Below are 21,849 nucleotides of genomic sequence, written 5' to 3'. Positions count from 1 at the left end.
CATAGCAAAAAAAGCTCTAAGAAGTTGTAAACCTAATCTTGTGTAGCTTCTTTTCCAGAAACACCACACTACTAACCAGAGCATATAAAACATTTGCTAGACCAATTCTAGAATACAGCTCGCCTGTTTGGAACCCTCACCACATCTCTGACATCAATACAATTGAACGTGTCCAGAAATATTTTACAAGAAGAGTTCTCCATTCCTCTGAAAACAACAAAATACCTTATCCCACCAGACTTGAAATCCTAGGCTTAGAAAACTTGGAACTCCGTCGCCTTCGACAAGACCTAAGTTTAACTCACAGAATCATCTATTGTAATGTCCTTCCTGTTAAAGACTACTTCAGCTTTAATTGCAATAATACTAGAGCAACTAATAGATTTAAACTTAATGTCAACCGCTTTAATCTAGATTGCAGAAAATATGACTTCTGTAACAGAATCATCAGTGCTTGGAATACTTTACCTGACTCTGTGGTCTCTTCTCATAATCCTAAAAGCTTTAACCAAAAACTTTCTACTATTGACCTCACCCCATTCCTAAGAGGACCATAAGGGGCGTGCATAAGCGCACAAACGTGCCTACCGTTCCTGTCCTATTGTTTTTCTTTTCTTCTTCCTATATATATATATATGCTTATACCTCCTTATATTTACTCATATATGTGTTTATATACTATATAATCCTTTTTGTATGATACCTACATATATTGTTGTGACAAAATAAATAAATAAATAAATAAATATCTCGGGACTCTAAAACAATGCGCAAAAGTCAACGTTTTAAAGAGAACCATGTTCCGATTTTGTCCGAAGATACATCACAGTGTACCCTAACTATGGCTCACAGTGATGGATGCTGTGTCCAAAACATCACCAGCCTCTCAACGGACCATTGTACACAAAGATGCAGTTTTAGCTTCTTCCATCAATGTAATACAAAGGGCAACAGTCAACGTTTTAAAGAGAACTACATTCAGATTGTGTCCAACGATACGTCACAGTGTACTAGAGCAGGGGTCTCCAACCTTGGCAACTTTAAGACTTGTGGACTTCAACTTCCAGAGTTCCTCAGCCAGCTTTGCTGGCTGAAGAACTCTGGGAGTTGAAGTCCACAAGTCTTAAAGTTGCCAAGGTTGGAGATCCCGGTACTAGAGTGGTTACAGCGCATAGCGATGGATGCTGTATCAAAAACTTCAACAGTCTCTCAATGGACAACTGAACTAGAGGATGGTGTTTTCGTTAAATATACTTCTCCCGTCAATATTTATTTATTTATTTATTTATTTATTTATTTATTTATTTATTTATTTATTTATTTATTTATTTATTTTGTCACAACAATATATGTAGGTATCATACAAAAAGATTATATAGTAAATAAACACATATATGGGTAAATATAAGGAGGTATAAGCATATATATAGGAAAGAGAAAAGAAAAAAACAATAGGACAGGAACGGTAGGCACGTTTGTGCGCTTATGCACGCCCCTTATGGTCCTCTTAGGAATAGGGTGAGGTCAATAGTAGAAAGTTTTTGGATAAAACTTTTAGGATTATGGGAAGAGACCACAGAGTCAGGTAAAGTATTCCAAGCACTGATGATTCTGTTACAGAAGTCATATTTTCTGCAATCTAGATTAAAGCGGTTGACATTAAGTTTAAATCTATTAGTTGCTCTAGTATTATTGCAATTAAAGCTGAAGTAGTCTTTAACAGGAAAGACATTACAATAGATGATTCTGTGAGTTAAACTTAGGTATTGTCGAAGGCGACGGAGTTCCAAGTTTTCTAAGCCTAGGATTTCAAGTCTGGTGGGATAGGGTATTTTATTGTTTTCAGAGGAATGGAGAACTCTTCTTGTAAAATATTTCTGGACACATTCAATTGTATTGATGTCAGAGATGTGGTGAGGGTTCCAACTGGCGAGCTGTATTCTAGAATAGGTCTAGCAAATGTTTTATATGCTCTGGTTAGTAGTGTGGTGTTTTTGGAAAAGAAGCTACGCAAAATTATAATAAATAAAAATATAATACACAGTCATTGCAAAAAACTGAAAAATGCATTCTGACTCCAACACAATGAACAAAAGTCTAGATCTTGAGCAGAATTGCCTCCTGTTCTTGTCCAATGATATATCATTGTGCATTACAGCAGTGGGAGCTCAGAGTGATGAATGGTCTATCAAAAATTTTCTTAGTCTGTCACTGGACATAATGCTGTCTTTGCTAAACATACTTCTCGCACAATATAGTACACAACCACCGCATTCAAAGGCAGAAGGGCACTTTCCTGTATGACGGGCTCACTCACATTATGACCACATCAAAAGCAAAATCAGCAAATACGTTGTGACTCCAACACAACAGGCAAAAATGTCAACGTTTTGAGCAGGGCTACTTCCAGATTTTGTCCAATGATACATCACGGTGTACACTAGCGGATGGTACCCACGGTGATAGATGCTCTATCAAAAACTTTCTCAGTCTAAACACCGGACAAGGGGACTAAATAACACTATTTTTGCTAAAGATAACATATTCTACCAATAGAGGATATTGTACTGTCATCTCATTCAAAGGCAGAAGAGACCTTTGCCGAAAACGATGAAAACATAGTTTTCCCTGTTGGCAGCATGTCTTGGTGAAAACATATTTCGGTGAGCCCTTCACATTTTGTCAAGCTATATATCACAGTGCCTACAGGGTACCATCCACAGTGATATTCACTATGCCAAAAACCTGGTTAGATAACGGTAAACCGTTGCGTCCAACCTTACTGCAATTAAGAAAGCAATAAAACTGTTACTCCAACCGGTGTAACCCAGTTGATTTAGGGTCACCAGTGGTAGGACTGTTTCTGATCATCATTGATGGCAGATGTTCCCTGGTTTTATTGAGGTTACTATTTTTTGTTCGGATAGATAGATAGATAGATAGATAGATAGATGATAGATAGATAGATAGATAGATAGATAGATAGATAACAATGGAAAATCATTATCTACGGGTTTTGTGATTTCTTTGCTATAGTGATGCAAAAGAACTCTAAGCGGCCGAGAGTTGACCAGTGAAAGGAACATATATGAACTTTAATAAATAAATATGTACATATGCATCACATTCTAAATCAGGGGCCTTAGTTTTTTAATAGTAAAAACAGCCTATTTGCCCATGAATTCACAAATGAGGCATGATTGGAGACCACTTTTTCATATCCTAGAAATGTCCTCTTCAAAAATGTCCCTGAGCTTTTGCTAGAGATATATTATAGCACTTTAAGACTTGTGGACTTCCACACCCAAAATTCGAGAATGTGTTTTAGAGTTCCCACGTTGGAGAAACATTGTGTTATAGCTCAAAGTTAGTAAAGATGAAAGAAGAGCATGATAGAATAAGAAGCTTTAGGTTCATTTTGAGAATCATATCCAGGGTAACTATGTGTCAAAGTCTACTTGTCTTGGACAACACCTATATTTCAGAAACATCTGGTTAAACCATCTAAAAATTGATGCTGCCCATTCTACTTCCTGGGAAAGTTTGCCTTATGCAGAGTCGATTCACAGGATTTTGACACCAAATGCATAACCAGCAAATATCTCGCAACTCTAAAGCAAATGTATCAAAAAAGTCAAAGTTTTAAAGAGAAGTACGTTCAGATATTGTCCGATGATATATCACCGTGTAACTATAACTACGGCTCACGGTGATGGATGCAGTATCAAAAACTTCCACAGTCTCTCAACGTTTCAGTCAAATATACATTTCTCTCACCAGTATAATACACAATCTTTGCGGAAAATGAAGAATATCTTCGGACTCCAATACAATGGGCAAAAGTCAAAGTTTTGAGTACGAATACATTCAGTTTTTGTCCAACAATATATCATAGTGAACTATGGTGGCTACCACTCACAGTGATCGGCGCTGTATCAAAAACTTCCCCAGCTTCTCAGTTGACAACCGAACAAAAGAATTCTGTCTTAGTTAAATATACTTCTTCCACTGATGTAATACATAAAGTCTTTGCAAAAATTGAAGAATCTCTTGTGACTCCAACGCAACGAGCAAAAGCCAATATTTTGAACAGAACTGCATCCCGTTCTTGTCTAATGATATATCACGGTGTATTCTAACAGTTGGAGCTCACAGTGGTAGATGCCCTATCAAAAACTTTCTCAGTCTTTCCCTGGATAATGGGACTAAATAATGCTATTTTTGGCTAAATATACATCAAAATATATCTCCATGAACCCTCCATATTTTGTCAAACCATATAGCACAGTGTGTATGGCGTTTACTACCACAATGATGTTTACTCTGCCAAAAACCTGGTTAGATAATATTGTAAGTCAAGTCAAGTCAAGTCAGGTTGGGTTGGGATATATATATATATATATATATATATATATATATATATATATATATATATATATATATATATATATATATATATATATATATATATATATATGCTTATACCTCCTTATATGTCTCCGTATATATGTTTATATACTATATAATCTTTTTGTGTGATGCTTATGTATATTGTTGTGACTAAATAAATAAATAAATAAATAAATAAAAAATAAAGATAATATAAACCTCATTGTCACTTTTTTCTGTGAACACACTGACACAGATAAATATACTTCTTCCACCAATAGAGTACACCATCACCAGATTCAAAGGCAGAAGATAGCTTTGCTGCATGAAGAATATACTCTTATTATTGCTGTATCAAATGCAAAACCAGCAAATATTTTGTAACTCCCAAGCAACGGGCAAAAGTCAAAGATTTGAGCAGAATTATTACATACAGATTTTGTCCAAGGATGTATCACAGTGGCATATAATGTAGACATACATATGAGAATCCTATCCAGTGCAACTATATGTCAAAGTCTACTTGACTTGGTCAACCCTTCTATTTCAGCAGTATCTGGTGAAGCCAGCTGCAAATTCAGGCTGTACAGTGGCCCCCCAGGCAAGGTTGCTGTATGAAGAGTTCTGCTTTTACTCCGATTATTATGGTATCAAACGCAAAACCAGGAAATAGCTCGTGACTCTAAACCAATGTGCAAAAGTCAAAGTTTTAAAGAGAACTACGTTCAGATTTTGTCCGATGACATATCACAGTGTCATACAGCTAATTATGGCTCACCCTGATGGATGCTGCATCAAAAACTTCCACAGACCCTCAATGGACAATTGTACAAAAGGATGCAGTTTTAGCTAAATATACTTCCTCCACCAATGTAATACATAAAGTCTTTGCAAAAATTGTAGAATGCCTTGTGACTCTAACACAATGCTCAAAAGTCAAAGTTTTGAACAGAACTGCATCCCGTTCTTGTGTAATGATATATCACGGTGTACTGTAGCGGTGGGGACTCACAATGATGAATGCCCTATCAAAAATTTTCTTAGTCTGTCTCTGGACAATGGGAGTAAAGAATGCTGCTACTTTTGCTAAATCTACTACTTCTTCCAATGATATTGTATACCATCACCACATTCAAAGGCTGTATAAGGAGTATAGTTGCATTACTGTTATAGCAAATGCAACACCGGCAAATATTTTATGACTCCAATGCAATGGCCAAAAGTCAAAGTTTTGAGCAAGGACTACATTCACATTTTGTGCAATGATATATCTCACCTTGTACGTTGGTAATGGTTGGAGCTCACAGTGATGGGTGTTCTATCAAAGACTTTCTCAGTCTAACACCGGACAATGGGACTAAATAACACTGTTTTTGCTAAAGATACGTCTTCCACCATCACAATCAAATGCAGAAGAAACCTTTGAAGAAAACAAAGAAAACAGAGTTTTCCTTATTGGTATTATGTCATAAAGTCAAAGTTTTGAACAGAACTGCATCCCGTTCTTGTGTAATGATCTATCACGGTGTGATAGCAGTTGGTACTCATAGTGATGGATGCGCTATCAAAAACTTTCTTAGTCTGTCCCTGGACAATAGGAATAAAGAATGGTACTTTTGCTAAATATATTCCTTTGAACAACATTGTACACCATCACCACATTCAAAGGCAGAAGATAGCTTTGCTGTATGAAGAACTATTGCTATATCAAATGCCAAACCAGCACATATTTTGTGAGTCCAAAGCAATGGGCAAAGTTTTGAGTAGAACTATCATACAGATTTTGTCCCATGATATATCACAGTGTACTATGATGGTTACAGCTCACAGTGATGGAGGCTGTATCAAAAACTTCCACAGCCTCTCAATGGACCACTGAACAAAAGGGTGCTGTTTTAGCTAAATACACTTCTTCTATCAAAATAATAAATATACAGTAATAATATATAATACAGTCTGTGCGGAAATTGAAGTATTCCTTTTATGAATTTATTTTATGAATTTATGAAGAATTTATGAAGTTCCTGAATTGCAGGAACTGGGTATGTCTCGTTTAATGAAAAGAAGGACTAGGGGAGACATGATAGCAGTATTTGTGCCACAAAGAAGAGGGAGTCAAGCTATTCTCCAAAGCACCTGAGGGTAGATCAAGAAGCAATGGGTGGAAACTAATCAAGGAGAGAAGCGACTTAGAACTAAGGAGAAATTTCCCGACAATTAGAACAATTAATCAGTGGAACAACTTGCCTCCAGAAGTTGTGAATGCTCAAACACTGGAAATTTTTAAGAAAATGTTGGATAACCATTTGTCTGAAGAGATATAGGGTTTCCTGCCTAAGAAGGGGGTTAGACTAGAAGACCTCCAAGGTCCCTTACAACTCTGATATTCTATTCTATTCTATTCTATTCTATTCTATTCTATTCTATTCTAGTCTAGTCTAGTCTAGTCTAGTCTAGTCTAGTCTAGTCTAGTCTAGTCTTTTGACTCCAACGCAATGAGCAAAAGTCAACATATTGAGCAGGACTGCATCCTGTTCTTGTCAAATGATATATCACAGTGTATTATAGCAGCTGGGGGTACACATTGATGGATGCTCTATCAAAAAACTTTCTTCGTCTGTCCCTGGATAATGGGATTAAATAATGCTACTTTTGCTAAATACATTTCTTCCACCAATATAGTACACCATCACCAAATTCAAAGGCAGAATATATTTTTGCTGTATGATGATTGCTAGATCAAATGCAAAAGCAGCAAATATTTTGTGACTCCAATGCAAGAGGCAAAATATTGAGTAGAGGTTTTGTCCCATGATATATCACAGTGTACTATGGGGGCGGGGGGTAGGGACTCACAGTAATGGATGAATAAAAAATCTATCAGAAACCTTCTGAGTCAGTCACTGGATAATGGGACTAAATAAGGCTACTTTTATTCAACATAGTTCTCCCACAACATAGGACACCATTACCACATTCAAAGGCAGAAGACACCTTTGCTGTAAGAAGAGGTTTGTTGTGGTCCGTCAGCAGCCTACGGAGCTGGAAACAGAGTCAGACAGCGATGAGGCTGAGGTGAAGCCAGGGCCATCAGGAAATGAGATGCGGACTCCAGAGCCTCCAGAGACTGATAGTAGTGAGGCAGAGGAACAGGAGGAGCCTGTTTCTAATACACGTATGAGAAGAGCTGCCAGAAGGCAAGAGCAGCTCAAGCAGAGAGGACGACTGAGGAGTAAGGCCAGGAGATGATTGGCCCCTTCCATAAGGCTTAAAACAGACCAGCATCGGTGTTTCAGCTTGTTGGAAAACAACGTTGTAACTGCGTCCTCTGCTTCATGTATGTCTTTGTTTTTGTGGCTTCTGGACATTTGCCAGGAAGGGCCTTTGGCAGTTTGCCTAATTGGACTAAGATTTATGAGATAACTGAGGAATTTATGTTGGGAGGCATTTGTTTTACTTTGAGTTGAATGACACTGGGAATGAAGTAATTCTCAGCTGTTCGAATAAAGTTTTTCCACGGACTAAGTTTCTTACTACCTACAACAAGGTTGCTGGCATCATTACCACATCAAAGGCAAAACTAGCAAACATCTCGGGACTCCAACGCAACAGGCAAAAGTCAAAGTCTTGATCAGGACTACATCCTGTTCTTGTCCAATGATATATCACGGTGTAAGATAGCAACTGGGGCTCACAATGATAGATGCTCTATCAAAAACTTTCTCAGTTGGTCACTGGACAATGGGACTGAATAATGGTGTTTTGGCTAAAGATACTTCTCCCACCAAGACAGTACACAGTCACCACCTTCAAAGGCAGAAGGCAAGTTTGCTGTATGAAGAGTTTACTCACTTTATTGTCCTATCAAAGGCAAAAACAACAGCAAACATTGTGACTCCAATGCATCAGGTAGAGATTTGAGCAAAACTGCAACCAGATTTTGTCCCCTGATATATCACAGTGTATGGTAGTAATAGTTGGAGCTCACAGTGATCGATGCTCTGTCAAAAACGTTCTCAGTCTATCAGTGAACAATGGGACTAAATTACGCTATTTTTTTTTTTGCTAAAGATACTTCTTCCACCAAGGTAAGACACAGTCGTCACATTCAAAGGTAGAAGTGACCTTTGCAAAAATGAAGCAAACAAGACTTTTGCCTATTAGCAGCATGTCTTGGTCAAAATGTATCTCCATGAACCTTCCATATTTTGTCAAACCCTATAACACAGTGTATATGGAACTACCACAGTGGCATTTACTCTGTCAAAAACCTGGTTAGATAATACCGTAAGTTAAAAGTTAAGTTAAGTTAAGTTAAGTTAAGTTAAGTTAAATTAAGTTAAGTTAAGTTAAGTTAAGTTAAGTTAGGTTAGGTTGGGTTGGGTTGGGTTGGGTTGGGTTGGGTTGGGTTGGGTTGGGTTGGGTTGGGTTGGGTAGGGTTGGGTAGGGTAGGGTAGGGTAAGACAAGATAAAGATAATATAAACTTTATTGTCACTTTTTTCTGTGAACATACTGACACAGATAAATAGATCGATATATACACATATGCAGATAGATAAATAGATAGATAGATAGATAGATAGATAGATAGATAGATAGATAGATAGATAGATAGATAGATAGATAGATGATAGATAGATAGATAGATAGATAGATAGATAGATAGATAGATAACAATGGAAAATCATTATCTACAACTACTGCAATTAAGAAAGAAATAAAACTGTTTCTTCAACAGGTCTAAACCAGTTGATTTAGGGTCACCAGTGGTTGGAATATTACCAATTATCATTGATGGCAGTTGTTCCCTGGTTTTATTGAGGTTACTATTTTTTGTTCGGGTTTTGTGATTTCTTTAATATAGCTGTGATGCAAGAGAGCTGTAAGCGACTCGGAGCTGGCCAATGATAGGAACATATATGACATGTGCATCACATTCTAAGTTAGGTGCCTTAGTTGTTTCATAGTAAAAACAGAATATTTGATCGTGAGTTGACAAATGAGGCATGATTAGGGATAACGCTTTCAGTCCATGTTTGGAATACCCAGAAATGTCGACTTCAAAAATATCACTGAGCTTTTGAAAGAGATATATTATGGCACTTTAAGACTCGTGGACTTCAACACCCAGAATTCCAGCACATCTTTCAGAATTCCCATGTTGGCGAAAAAAAATTATTATAGGCTTTTACCAGCCAGTAAAAATGAAACAATACCATGATGAAATAAAAGATTTTGGATATGTGAAAGTCATATCCAGGGCAACCATGGGTCAATGCCTATTTGTCTTGATCAAGATACATTTCAGCAGTATCTGATGAAGCCATCTGCAAATTCAGGCTATACATTGGCCTCGAGGAAAACAGAAATAGAATAGAATAACAGAGTTGGAAGGGACCTTGGGGGTCTTCTAGTCCAACCCTCTGCTTAGGCAGGAAACCCTACACCTCTTCAGACAAATGGTTTGTCCAGTCTCTTCTTTAAAAACTTCCAGTGTTGGAGCATTTACAACTTTTGGAGGCAAGTTATAATAATAACAACAGAGTTGGAAGGGACCTTGGAGGCCTTCTAGTCTAACCCCCCGCCCAGGCAGGAAACCCTACACCATCTCAGACAGATGATTATCCAACATTTTCTTAAAAATTTCCAGTGTTGGAGCATTTATAATTTCTACAGGCAAGTTGTTCCATTTATTAATTGTTCTAACTGTCAGGAAATTTCTCCTTAGTTCTAAGTTGCTTCTTTCCTTGATTAGTTTCCACCCATTGCTTCTTGTCCTGCCTTCAGGTGCTTTGGAGAATAGTTTGACTCCCTCTTCTATGTGGCAGCCCCTGAGATATTGGAACACTGCTATCATGTCTCCCCTAGTCCTTCTTTTTATTAAACTAGACATACCCAGTTTCTGCAACCGTTCTTCATATGTTTTAGCCTCCAGTCCCCTAATCATCTTTGTTGCTCTTCTCTGCACTCTTTCTAGAGTCTCAGTTGTTCCACTGATTAATTGTTCTAACTGTCAGGAAGTTTCTCCTTAGTTCTAAGTTGCTTCTCTCCTTGATTAGTTTTTTTTTTATTTTTATTTTTATTTGCATTTATATCCCGCCCTTCTCCGAAGACTCAGGGAGGCTTACACTATGTCAAGCAATAGTCTTCCATCCATTTGTATATTATATACAAAGTCAACTTATTGCCCCCAACAATCTGGGTCCTCATTTTACCTACTTTATAAAGGATGGAAGGCTGAGTCAACCTTGGGCCTGGTGGGACTTGAACCTGCAGTAATTGCAAGCAGCTACTGTTAATAACAGATGTCTTAGCAGTCTGAGCCACCAGAGGCCCATTGCTTCTTGTCCTACCCTCAGAAGCATTGGAGAATAGCTCCCTCTTCTTTGTGGCAGCCCCTGAGATATTGGAACACTGCTATCATGTCTCCCTTAGTCCTTCTTTTCATCAGACTAGACAAACCCAGTTCCTGCAACCGTTCTTTGGATAGGTTCGGGTAAGTTTGTTAAATGAAGAGTTCTACTTTTGCTCACATGATTATGATCACAGATACAAAACCAGCAAATATCTCATCACCCTAAAGCAATGGGCAAAAGTCGAAGTTTTAAAGAGAACTACATTCAGATTTTGTCCACAGACATATCACAAGGGCCTCTGGTGGCTCAGACTGCTAAGACAGTCTGTTATTAACACAGCTGCTTGCAATTACTGCAGGTTCAAGTCCCATCAGGCCCAAGGTTGACTCAGCCTTCCATCCTTTATAAGGTAGGTAAAATGAGGACCCAGATTGTTGGGGGCAATAAGTTGACTTTGTATATAATATACAAATGGATGAAGACAGTCTGTTATTAACACAGCTGCTTGCAATTACTGCAGGTTCAAATCCCATCAGGCCCAAGGTTGACTCAGCCTTCCATCCTTTATAAGGTAGGTAAAATGAGGACCCAGATTGTTTGGGGCAATAAGTTGACTTTGTATATAATATACAAATGGATGAAGACTATTGCTTAACACAGTGTAAGCCGCCCTGAGTCTTCGGAGATAAATGCAAATAAAACAAAATAAAAAACAAAAAAAAACAGTGTTCTATAGCTACGACTCACAGTGATGGATGTGGTATTAAAAACCTCCACAGTCTCTCAATGTTTTAGTCAAATATACTTCTCCCACCAGTATCATACACAGTCTTTGCAGAAAATGAAGAATATCTTCAGATTCCAATGCAACAGGCAAAAGATAATATTTTGAACAGGACTGCATCCTGTTCTTGTCCAATGATATATCACGGTGTAAAATAGCAACTGGGGCTCACAATGATAGATGCTCTATCAAAAACTTTCTCAATCGGTCACTGGACAATGGGACTAAATAATGCTGTTTTTGCTAAATATACTTCTCCCAGCAACATAGCATTCAGTCACCATGGGTCAAAGACAGAAGGCAACTTTGCTGCATGAAGAGTTTACTCGCTTTATTACCACATCGAAGGCAAACCCCGGCAAACATTTTGTGACTCCAACCCAATTTGCAAAGATCAAAGGTTTGAACAGAACTAAATCCAGATATTGTCCAATGAGGCATCACTACTGCACGAATCAAGAAGAGGGCCGTGAAAATATCTACAGACCCCTCGCATCCTGGACATAAACTGTTTCAACTCCTACCCTCAAAACGACGCTATAGAGCACTGCACACCAGAACAACTAGACACAAAGACAGTTTTCCCCCCGAAGGCCATCACTCTGCTAAACAAATAATTCCCTCAACACTGTCAGACTATTTACTGAATCTGCACTACTATTAATCGTCTCATAGTTCCCATCACCAATCTCGTTCCACTTATGACTGTATGACTATAACTTGTTGCTGGCAATCCTTATGATTTATATTGATATATTGACCATCAATTGACTTTAAAAAGACCAGAACTATCGCCAAAACCGAACACTTTAACAACAGAATACTCAGAGAAGCCATTGAGATAGAAAAACGCCCACACAGCATGAACAAACGAGATGATACCTCCCACCTACCAGCCATTTGGAAACCCGCCCTTATTGACAAACGAATCCCTAACACGAGGAATGACACCAGACCCACACTCACGAGGTCCACACAGGATGTCACCACCACACATCCACCCAGAAAGCAGACCCAAACCCACACTGATCAGGAAGCATGACCAAGGACCAGAAGCCAGACCGCAGCTGCAACATTAGCCATTTCAAACCCCTCCAATCCATACATACAGCAGACAGACACCCACTATGAAGATGTAGCACAACCACAAACACGAAGCCAAACAACAGCAATGCAGCTCACCAGCTCAAATCCCCCTGCAACTCAGACTAATCAGAGCACAGCCAAGCTCCCACCCAATCAGTTCAAACCCCCACTAGCAGTTAAAAAGGAAGAAACAGCTGCAATCCCACATTGCTCCCAGAAGCACGAAGCTGAAGCCTGAAGATGACGAATGAGACTTCGTCGAAATGTCGCCAAGACACTTCCAATTTTATGCGGGAGAAAACCCGACTAACCAAAGATCTACATATATGTATATGTGTGTATATATATATATATATATATATATATATATATATATATATATATATATATGTCTTTGGTTGTTGTTTCGCGCTGGAGTTTCGATGAGAGCATCGGCACTTCATCTCAGGTTCAGCCGCGGCGTGTGATCGCGCAGCTGTTCTTCCTAATCAGTGAGGATTGAACTGATTGAGTTGGCTGGTGATTGACGGGTGTCTGATTGGCTGGGGGTGTGTCCTGTGTTGGTGGGGGCTTGGTTGTGCTCAGTCTAATCTGTGCTGCAGGGGGATTTGAGCTGGTGAGCTGCACTGCTGCTGTTTGGCTTCGTGTTCGTGTGCTACATCTTCGTAGTGGGTGTCAGTCTGCTGCATGTATGGATTGGAGGGGTTTGAAATGGCTAATGTTGCAGCTGCGGTCTGGCTTCTGGTCCTTGGTCGTGCTTCCTGATCAGTGTGGGTTTGGGTGTGCTTTCTGGGTGGATATGTGGTGGTGACATCCTGTGTGGACCTCGTGAGTGTGGGTCTGGTGTCATTCCTTGTGTTAGGGACACGTTTGTCAATAACAGGCGGTCTCTCAGCTCGACTGATGAGCCAGGTTGAGTGTCTGCCCAACTGAACACTTTAACAACAGAATAATCAGAGAAGCCATCGAGATAGAAAACGCCCACACAGCATGAACAAACGAGATGATACCTCCCACCTACCAGCCATTTGGAAACCTGCCCTTATTGACAAACGTGTCCCTAACACAAGGAATGACACCAGACCCACACTCACGAGGTCCACACAGGATGTCACCACCACATATCCACCCAGAAAGCACACCCAAACCCACACTGATCAGGAAGCACGACCAAGGACCAGAAGCCAGACCGCAGCTGCAACATTAGCCACTTCAAACCCTCCAATCCATACATGCAGCAGACTGACACCCACTACGAAGATGTAGCACGACCACGAACACGAAGCCAAACAGCAGCAGTGCAGCTCACCAGCTCAAATCCCCCTGCAGCACAGATTAGACTGAGCACAACCAAGCCCCCACCAACACAGGACACACCCCCAGCCAATCAGAGCACAGAAAAACCCCCATCCAATCAGAGCACAGCCAAGCTCCCACCCAATCAGTTCAAATCCCCACTAGCAGTTAAAAGGAAGAAACAGCTGCGATCACACATTGCTCCCAGAAGCACGAAGCTGAAGCCTGAAGATGACGAATGAGACTTCGTCGAACGTCGCCAAGACACTTCCAATTTTACACGGAGAAAACCCGACTAACCAAAGATCTACATATATGTATATGTGTATATATATATATATATATATATATATATATATATATATATATATATATATATAGGTCTTTGGTTGTTGGGTTTCGATATAAATGGAGTATCTGACGACAATGAAATCATCTTCAGCTCATTCATCTTGGGCATCAGCTGTTTCTTCACCTGCTGGTGAATTGAACTGGGTGGGTAACTCTTCTGATTGATTTTGCTCTGATTGGCTGGGGTGTGTCCTGTGTTGGTGGGGGCTTGGTTGTGCTCAGTCTAATCTGTGCTGCAGGGGGATTTGAGCTGGTGAGCTGCACTGCTGCTGTTTGGCTTCGTGTTCGTGGTCGTGCTACATCTTCGTAGTGGGTGTCAGTCTGCTGCATGTATGGATTGGAGGGGTTTGAAGTGGCTAATGTTGCAGCTGCGGTCTGGCTTCTGGTCCTTGGTCGTGCTTCCTGATCAGTGTGGGTTTGGGTGTGCTTTCTGGGTGGATATGTGGTGGTGACATCCTGTGTGGACCTCGTGAGTGTGGGTCTGGTGTCATTCCTTGTGTTAGGGACACGTTTGTCAATAAGGGCAGGTTTCCAAATGGCTGGTAGGCGGAGGTATCATCTCGTTTGTTCATGCTGTGGCTTCTATCTGACAAAGCTTCTCTGATTATTCTGTTGTTAAAGTGTCCAGCTTGCCAAACCGAACACTTTAACAACAGAATAATCAGAGAAGCCATCGAGATAGAAAAACGCCCACACAGCATGAACAAACAAGATGATAACTCCCGCCTACCAGCCATTTGGAAACCTGCCCTTATTGACAAACGAGTCCTCAACACAAGGAATGACACCAGACCCACACTCACGAGGTCCACACAGGATGTCACCACCACACTTCCACCCAGAAAGCAGACCCAAACCCACACTGATCAGGAAGCACGACCAAGGACCAGAAGCCAGACCGCAGCTGCAAAATTAGCCATTTCAAACCCCTCCAATCCATACATGCAGCAGACTGACACCCACTACGAAGATGTAGCACGACCACGAACACGAAGCCAAACAGCAGCAGTGCAGCTCACCAGCTCAAACCCCACTGCAGCACAGATTAGACTGAGCACAACCAAGCCCCCACCAACACAGGACACACCCCAGCCAATCAGAGCACAGAAAACCCCATCCAATCAGAGCACAGCCAAGCTCCCACCCAATCAGTTCAAACCCCACTAGCAGTTAAAAGGAAGAAACAGCTGCGATCACACATTGCTCCCAGAAGCACGAAGCTGAAGCCTGAAGATGACGAATGAGACTTCGTCGAACGTCGCCAAGACACTTCCAATTTTACACGGAGAAAACCCGACTAACCAAAGATCTACATATATGTATATGTGTGTATATATATATATATATATATATATATATATATATATATATGTAGGTCTTTGGTTGTTGGGTTTCGATATAAATGGAGTATCTGACGACAATGAAATCATCTTCAGCTCATTCATCTTGGGCATCAGCTGTTTCTTCACCTGCTGGTGAATTGAACTGGGTGGGTAACTCTTCTGATTGATTTTGCTCTGATTGGCTGGGGTGTGTCCTGTGTTGGTGGGGGCTTGGTTGTGCTCAGTCTAATCTGTGCTGCAGGGGATTTGAGCTGGTGAGCTGCACTGCTGCTGTTTGGCTTCGTGTTCGTGGTGTGCTACATCTTCGTAGTGGGTGTCAGTCTGCTGCATGTATGGATTGGAGGGGTTTGAAGTGGCTAATGTTGCAGCTGCGGTCTGGCTTCTGGTCCTTGGTCGTGCTTCCTGATCAGTGTGGGTTTGGGTGTGCTTTCTGGGTGGATATGTGGTGGTGACATCCTGTGTGGACCTCGTGAGTGTGGGTCTGGTGTCATTCCTTGTGTTAGGGACACGTTTGTCAATAAGGGCAGGTTTCCAAATGGCTGGTAGGCGGGAGGTATCATCTCGTTTGTTCATGCTGTGGCTTCTATCTGACAAAGCTTCTCTGATTATTCTGTTGTTAAAAATACTTTTAAAGGCTCCTCTGACGATCCCAGCTGAGTTGCCTGATCATCAGAGGGTTTTTTTTAACTTTTAACAGCGTTAAAAAGTTAAAACTTTTCTTCAGCTGAAAAAAATGCTTTTAAAAGTAAAAAAGCCTCTGACGATCCCAGCTGAGTTGCCTGATCATCAGAAGCTTTTAAAAGAAAAAAGTTGGCCACACCCACGCAGTCACATTAAAACCCTCCCACAAACCCACAGAACCGGTAGCAAAATCCCACGCCCAGTTGAGCTGTGTGATCATCAGAAGCTTTTAAAAGAAAAAAGTTGGCCACACCCACGCAGTCACATTAAAACCCTCCCACAAACCCACAGAACCGGTAGCAAAATCCCACGCCCAGTTGAGCTGTGTGATCATCAGAAGCTTTTAAAAGCATTTTTACAACCTCTTTGGCCAAAGAGGTTGTAGAAAAATGCTTTTAAAAGAAAAAAGTTGGCCACACCCACGCAGTCACATTAAAACCCTCCCACAAACCCACAGAACCGGTAGCAAAATCCCACGCCCAGTTGAGCTGTGTGATCATCAGAAGCTTTTAAAAGAAAAAAGTTGGCCACACCCACGCAGTCACATTAAAACCCTCCCACAAACCCACAGAACCGGTAGCAAAATCCCACGCCCAGTTGAGCTGTGTGATCATCAGAAGCTTTTAAAAGTAAAAAAGCCTCTGACGATCCCAGCTGAGTTGCCTGATCATCAGAAGCTTTTAAAAGTAAAAAAGCCTCTGACGATCCCAGCTGAGTTGCCTGATCGTCAGAAGCTTTTAAAAGCATTTTTACAACCTCTTTGGCCGAAGAGGTTGTAGAAAAAAATGCTTTTAAAAGTAAAAAAGCCTCTGACGACAGACGGTTCAACTGGGATCATTAGGGAGCCTTTTAAAAGCACTTTTCTATAACCTCTTGCCAAAGAGGTTGTAGAAAAATGCTTTTAAAAGCACTTTTCTATAACCTCTTGCCAAAGAGGTTGTAGAAAAATGCTTTTAAAAGCACTTTTCTATAACCTCTTGCCAAAGAGGTTGTAGAAAAATGCTTTTAAAAGTAAAAAAAAAGCCTCTGACGATTGCACGGTTCAACTGGGATCATCAGGGGAGCCTTTTAAAAGCACTTTTTCTATAACCTCTTCGGCCAAAGAGGTTGTTAAAAAATACTTTTAAAAGGCTCCTCTGACGATCCCAGCTGAGTTGCCTGATCATCAGAAGCTTTTAAAAGCATTTTTTTACAACCTCTTTGGCCAAGATTGTGAAATGCTCCCAGTTTGGACCGAATCGCCTGATTCGGTAGCGATGGTGGCGGGTTGTTCGGAGAACCGGTAGCAAAAATCCCACGCCCAGTTGAGCTGTGTGATCATCAGAGGGTTTTTTTTTTTTTAACTTTTAACAGCGTTAAAAAGTTAAAACTTTTCTTCAGCTGAAAAAAATGCTTTTAAAAGTAAAAAAAAAAGCCTCTGACGATTGCACGGTTCAACTGGGATCATCAGGGGAGCCTTTTAAAAGCACTTTTTCTATAACCTCTTCGGCCAAAGAGGTTGTTAAAAAATACTTTTAAAAGGCTCCTCTGACGATCCCAGCTGAGTTGCCTGATCATCAGAAGCTTTTAAAAGCATTTTTTTACAACCTCTTTGGCCAAAGAGGTTGTAGAAAAAATGCTTTTAAAAGAAAAAAAAGTTGGCCACACCCACGCAGTCACATTAAAACCCCTCCCACAAACCCACAGAACCGGTAGTAACAAATTTTACATTTCATCACTGGTCAAAAGCCTGGTGTTGTGGCTCCCGCCCCCGAACCTGGCCCCATGCCCGAAAGTGCCTTGGAGCCAGGCCTGCTGTCAGAAAGTGACTCGGAGCCGGGTCTGCTGCCAGAAAGTGATTTGGACAGTGAGGGGGGAGGGCCATCAGGACTTACCTCGGAAGCACGGGCCTCCCTGGATCAGCTCCAGGAGCCAGAAGCAGGCCAAGTGAAAGGGATAACGAGGCCTCCTTCTCCTGATTCTTCCCCCCCCAGGCCACGCCTGCAGACCCAGCTGACAGCAATCAGCCTTGGCTCAATCCCAGGTTTCGTAGGCAGGAGAGAAGAGAACAACAGAAACAGGGGAGGGGCAGGCCTAGGAAGTGCTGAGTCATGGAGCCACACCCCACAGGATATAAAAGGCAGCAAGAGCTGGTGTGTCTCTTTGTATCAGGCAAATCCACGGATTGACTAGAGCTGAAGGTTGTGACTCACCAGCGTCTTTGGAGCTAACGAGGGCTCTTGGCAGACGCTGGCTCTTTTGCTGCCAGAGCTGATAAGAGCCGCCTAATTAAGCCACCGTTCGGACGGAGGTGAGGAGGACATAACACCTGGTTAGGTAATACAATACATGCTCTATCAAAAACTCTCTCAGTCTCTCACTGGATAATGGGACACTGTTATTGCTGAAGATACTTCTTCCATCAACATAGTACACCAGTGGTTCTCAAGCTGCGGTTTGTGGACCCCTACAATGCTATGATGTCATCATAGGGGGTCCACAAAAGCTTTAAAAATGTTATGATTAAATATCTTGAGGAGGGGGGGTCCAAGGTCAAGGTCCGTGGCCAGAAAAGGTATTTGAAGGGGTTCTGTGGTGAAGAAAAAGTCTGAGAACCACTGTAGTACACCATCATCACGTTCAAATACAGAAGAGACTTTTGCCGGAAATGAAGAAAATAGAGTTTTCACTAAATATACTTCTTCCACCAATATTTATTTATTTATTTATTTATTTATTTATTTATTTATTTATTTATTTATTTATTTATTTATTTATTTATTTATTTATTTATTTATTTATTTTATATACCGCTCTTCTCCCGAAGGACTCAGGGCGGTTTACAGCCAGGGTAAAAAGCACAAATCAGAAAAGTTAAAAAACATTTAAAAACGAATTAAATTAGAGACTGAAGGAATTTAAAACTATAATAAAACCCCAATACAAAACTTCATTAAGCCAGCCCTGAACGATGAAATAGAAAGGTCTTTAGCTCGCGGTGAAAGGTCCGGAGATCAGGAAGTTGACGTATCCTCAGAGGCAGCTCATTCCAGAGGGCAGGAGCCCCCACAGAGAAGGCTCTCCCCCTGGGGGTCGCCAGTCTACATTGTTTGACCGACGGCACCCTGAGGAGACCCTCTCTATGGGAGCGCACGGGTTGATGGGAGGCTATTGGTAGCAGCAGGCGGTCTTGTAGATAACCCGGTCCTATGCCATGGAGCGCTTTAAAGGTGATAACCAACAACTTGAATTGCACCCGGAAGACCACCGGAAGCCAGTGCAGCTCGCACAGAACAGGTGTTACATGGGAGCCTCGGGTTGCTCCCACTATTTCCCACGCGGCCGCATTCTGAACTAGTTGGAGCCTCCGGGTGCTCTTCAAGGGGAGCCCCATGTAGAGAGCGTTGCAGTAGTCAATATAATACGTGGTCCTTGCATCAAATGACGAATACCTTCTGACTCTCACTGCAACGGGCAAAAGTCCAACATTTTGAGCAGAACTGCATCCTGTTCTTGGCCAGTGACAAATCACGATGTACCTAGCAGCTGGAACTCACAATGGCGAATGCTCTAGCCAAGACTTTTTCAGTCTGTCCCTGGACAATGGGACTAAATAATGCTACTTTTGCTATAAATATACTTCTTCCACCAATATAAGTACATCATCACCACATTGAAAGGCAGAAGACACCTTTCCTGCATGAAGAGTTTGCTCACATTGCCACATTACCAACAGCAAAACTAGCAAATACATTGTGACTCCAATGCGACAGGCAAAAGTCAAAGTTTCGAGCAGGACTACATCCAGATTTTGTCCAATGGTATATTATGGTGCACGGTAGCAGCTGGGGCTCACAGTGATAGATGCTCTATCAAAAAGTTCTGTCGGTCACTAGACAATGGGACGAAATAATGTTGTTGATGCTAAAGATGCTTCTTCCATCAATGTAGTGCATCATCATCACATTCAAATGCAGACAATAGAGTTATTTATTTATTTATTTAATCAAATTTTTATACCGCCCTATCTCCCGAAGGACTCAGGGAGGTTTACACCCTGATAAAACAGCACTAGAATAAATACAAGGTAAAAACAACATTTAAAAAACTTATTGAATTAGGCCAAATTTAAAATTATAATTAAAATAGTAAAAAAAAAACCATTTAAAAAGCTAAAATTTAAAAACTAAAATTCTAGGCCAGTCCTGCGCAAATAAATAGATGTGTCTTAAGTTCGCGGCGAAAGAGTTTTCTAACCCTACCCTTGTTGGCAACATGTAACATCTTTACCAGTTACGTTTTGCCTTGAATGATGGAAGAAAACATAGCAAAACCTATTTTCCAAAGCACCACAAGGCAAGACAAGAAGCAATGGATGGAAACTAATCAAGGAGAGAAGCAACCTAGAACTAAGGAGGAATTTCATAACAGTGAGAACAATCAACCAATGGAACAACTTGCCTCCAGAAGTTGTGAATGCTCCAACATTGGAGGTTTTGAAGAAGATGTTGGATAACCATTTGTCTGAAGTGGTATAGGGTTTCCTGCCTAAGCAGGGGGTTGGACTAGAAGACCTCCAAGGTCCCTTCCAACTCTGTTATTCTGCTATGTTGCTATTCCTTACAAAACCTCTCTTCTACACTTCTACTCAGAGATAGGCGAAACTGTTGACGATAAAACAATGACAATAAAACTTGTCATTGTTGTATCAAGACGTTCCTTACTTGTATGATATGATAGGAGCTTGAATTATTTATGTCAAGCCATATATCACCGTGCATACTGGAGTAGCATCCACAGTGATATTCACTGTGCCAAAAACCTGGTTAAATAATGGCTTATTATGATGTCTGGGCCCTCTGCAATTAAGACAAGTAATACATTTTTTTTATTTCAATAGGTCTAAACCAGTGGTGGGATTCAAATAATTTAACAACCGGTTCTCTGCCCTAATGATTTCTTCCAACAACCAGTTTGCCAAACTGCTCAGAAAGTTAACAACCAATTCTCCCGAAGTGGTGCAAACTGGCTGAATCCCACCACTGGTCTAAACCTGTTGAATTATAGTCCTCAGTTCTAGAAGTGTTACCGATGATCATTGATAGCACTTGTTGCAGTTGCTACTTTTTGTTAAGGTTTTGTGATTTTATTGGTGTCCCATTATTCTTGTTTTAGTCCTGCTGTCATGTAAGAGAATTGTAAGTGGCTCGGAGGCAGCCTTTGAAGGAATATATCTCTCATCCTTGATAAATGAATAAATGCTAAATTATTCAATTATTAAATGCTAAATTAGGTACATAAAGTCTCACAGCTTATAAGGCCATAAATCCACTGATGAGGCATGATGGAAAGCCAGTTTATTTAGTCCGTGTTTGGGATATCCCAGAAAAGTCCACTTCAGAAAAATATCAATTCAGCTTTGGATAGAAATGCGTTACAGCACTTTAGGATTTCCGACTCCCAGAATTCCCCAGCCAGCATATTAAATAGGGAATTCTAGGAATTGGAAGTCCACATGTTTTAGAATTCCCAAGTTGGAGAAACATTGTGTTATATATAGGTTTGATTTCTGTCCTGGATTCC

At 40.7% G+C, this 21,849-nt stretch overlaps 1 long non-coding RNA gene across 8 annotated transcripts in view; it reads right to left on the bottom strand.

The window, feature by feature from the left end:
- Positions 1–21,849, bottom strand: part of LOC131198970 (uncharacterized) — a 74,847-nt gene that overhangs the window by 47,975 nt on the left and 5,023 nt on the right. For 5 of the 8 annotated variants that reach the window (XR_009155222.1, XR_009155223.1, XR_009155228.1 and 2 more), the window contains exon 2: positions 5,666–5,809. The exons of the other annotated variants lie outside the window; for them this stretch is intronic. This is a non-coding gene — a long non-coding RNA (uncharacterized LOC131198970). The remainder of the gene's footprint in view (positions 1–5,665; positions 5,810–21,849) is intronic. 8 annotated transcript variants of the gene reach the window in all.

This window comes from Ahaetulla prasina, chromosome 4, assembly GCF_028640845.1.
Source record: "Ahaetulla prasina isolate Xishuangbanna chromosome 4, ASM2864084v1, whole genome shotgun sequence".
Lineage (NCBI taxonomy): Eukaryota > Metazoa > Chordata > Lepidosauria > Squamata > Colubridae > Ahaetulla > Ahaetulla prasina.
Note: the sequence above shows the minus strand (reverse complement) of the source record. Positions and strands in the feature narration are given on the sequence as shown.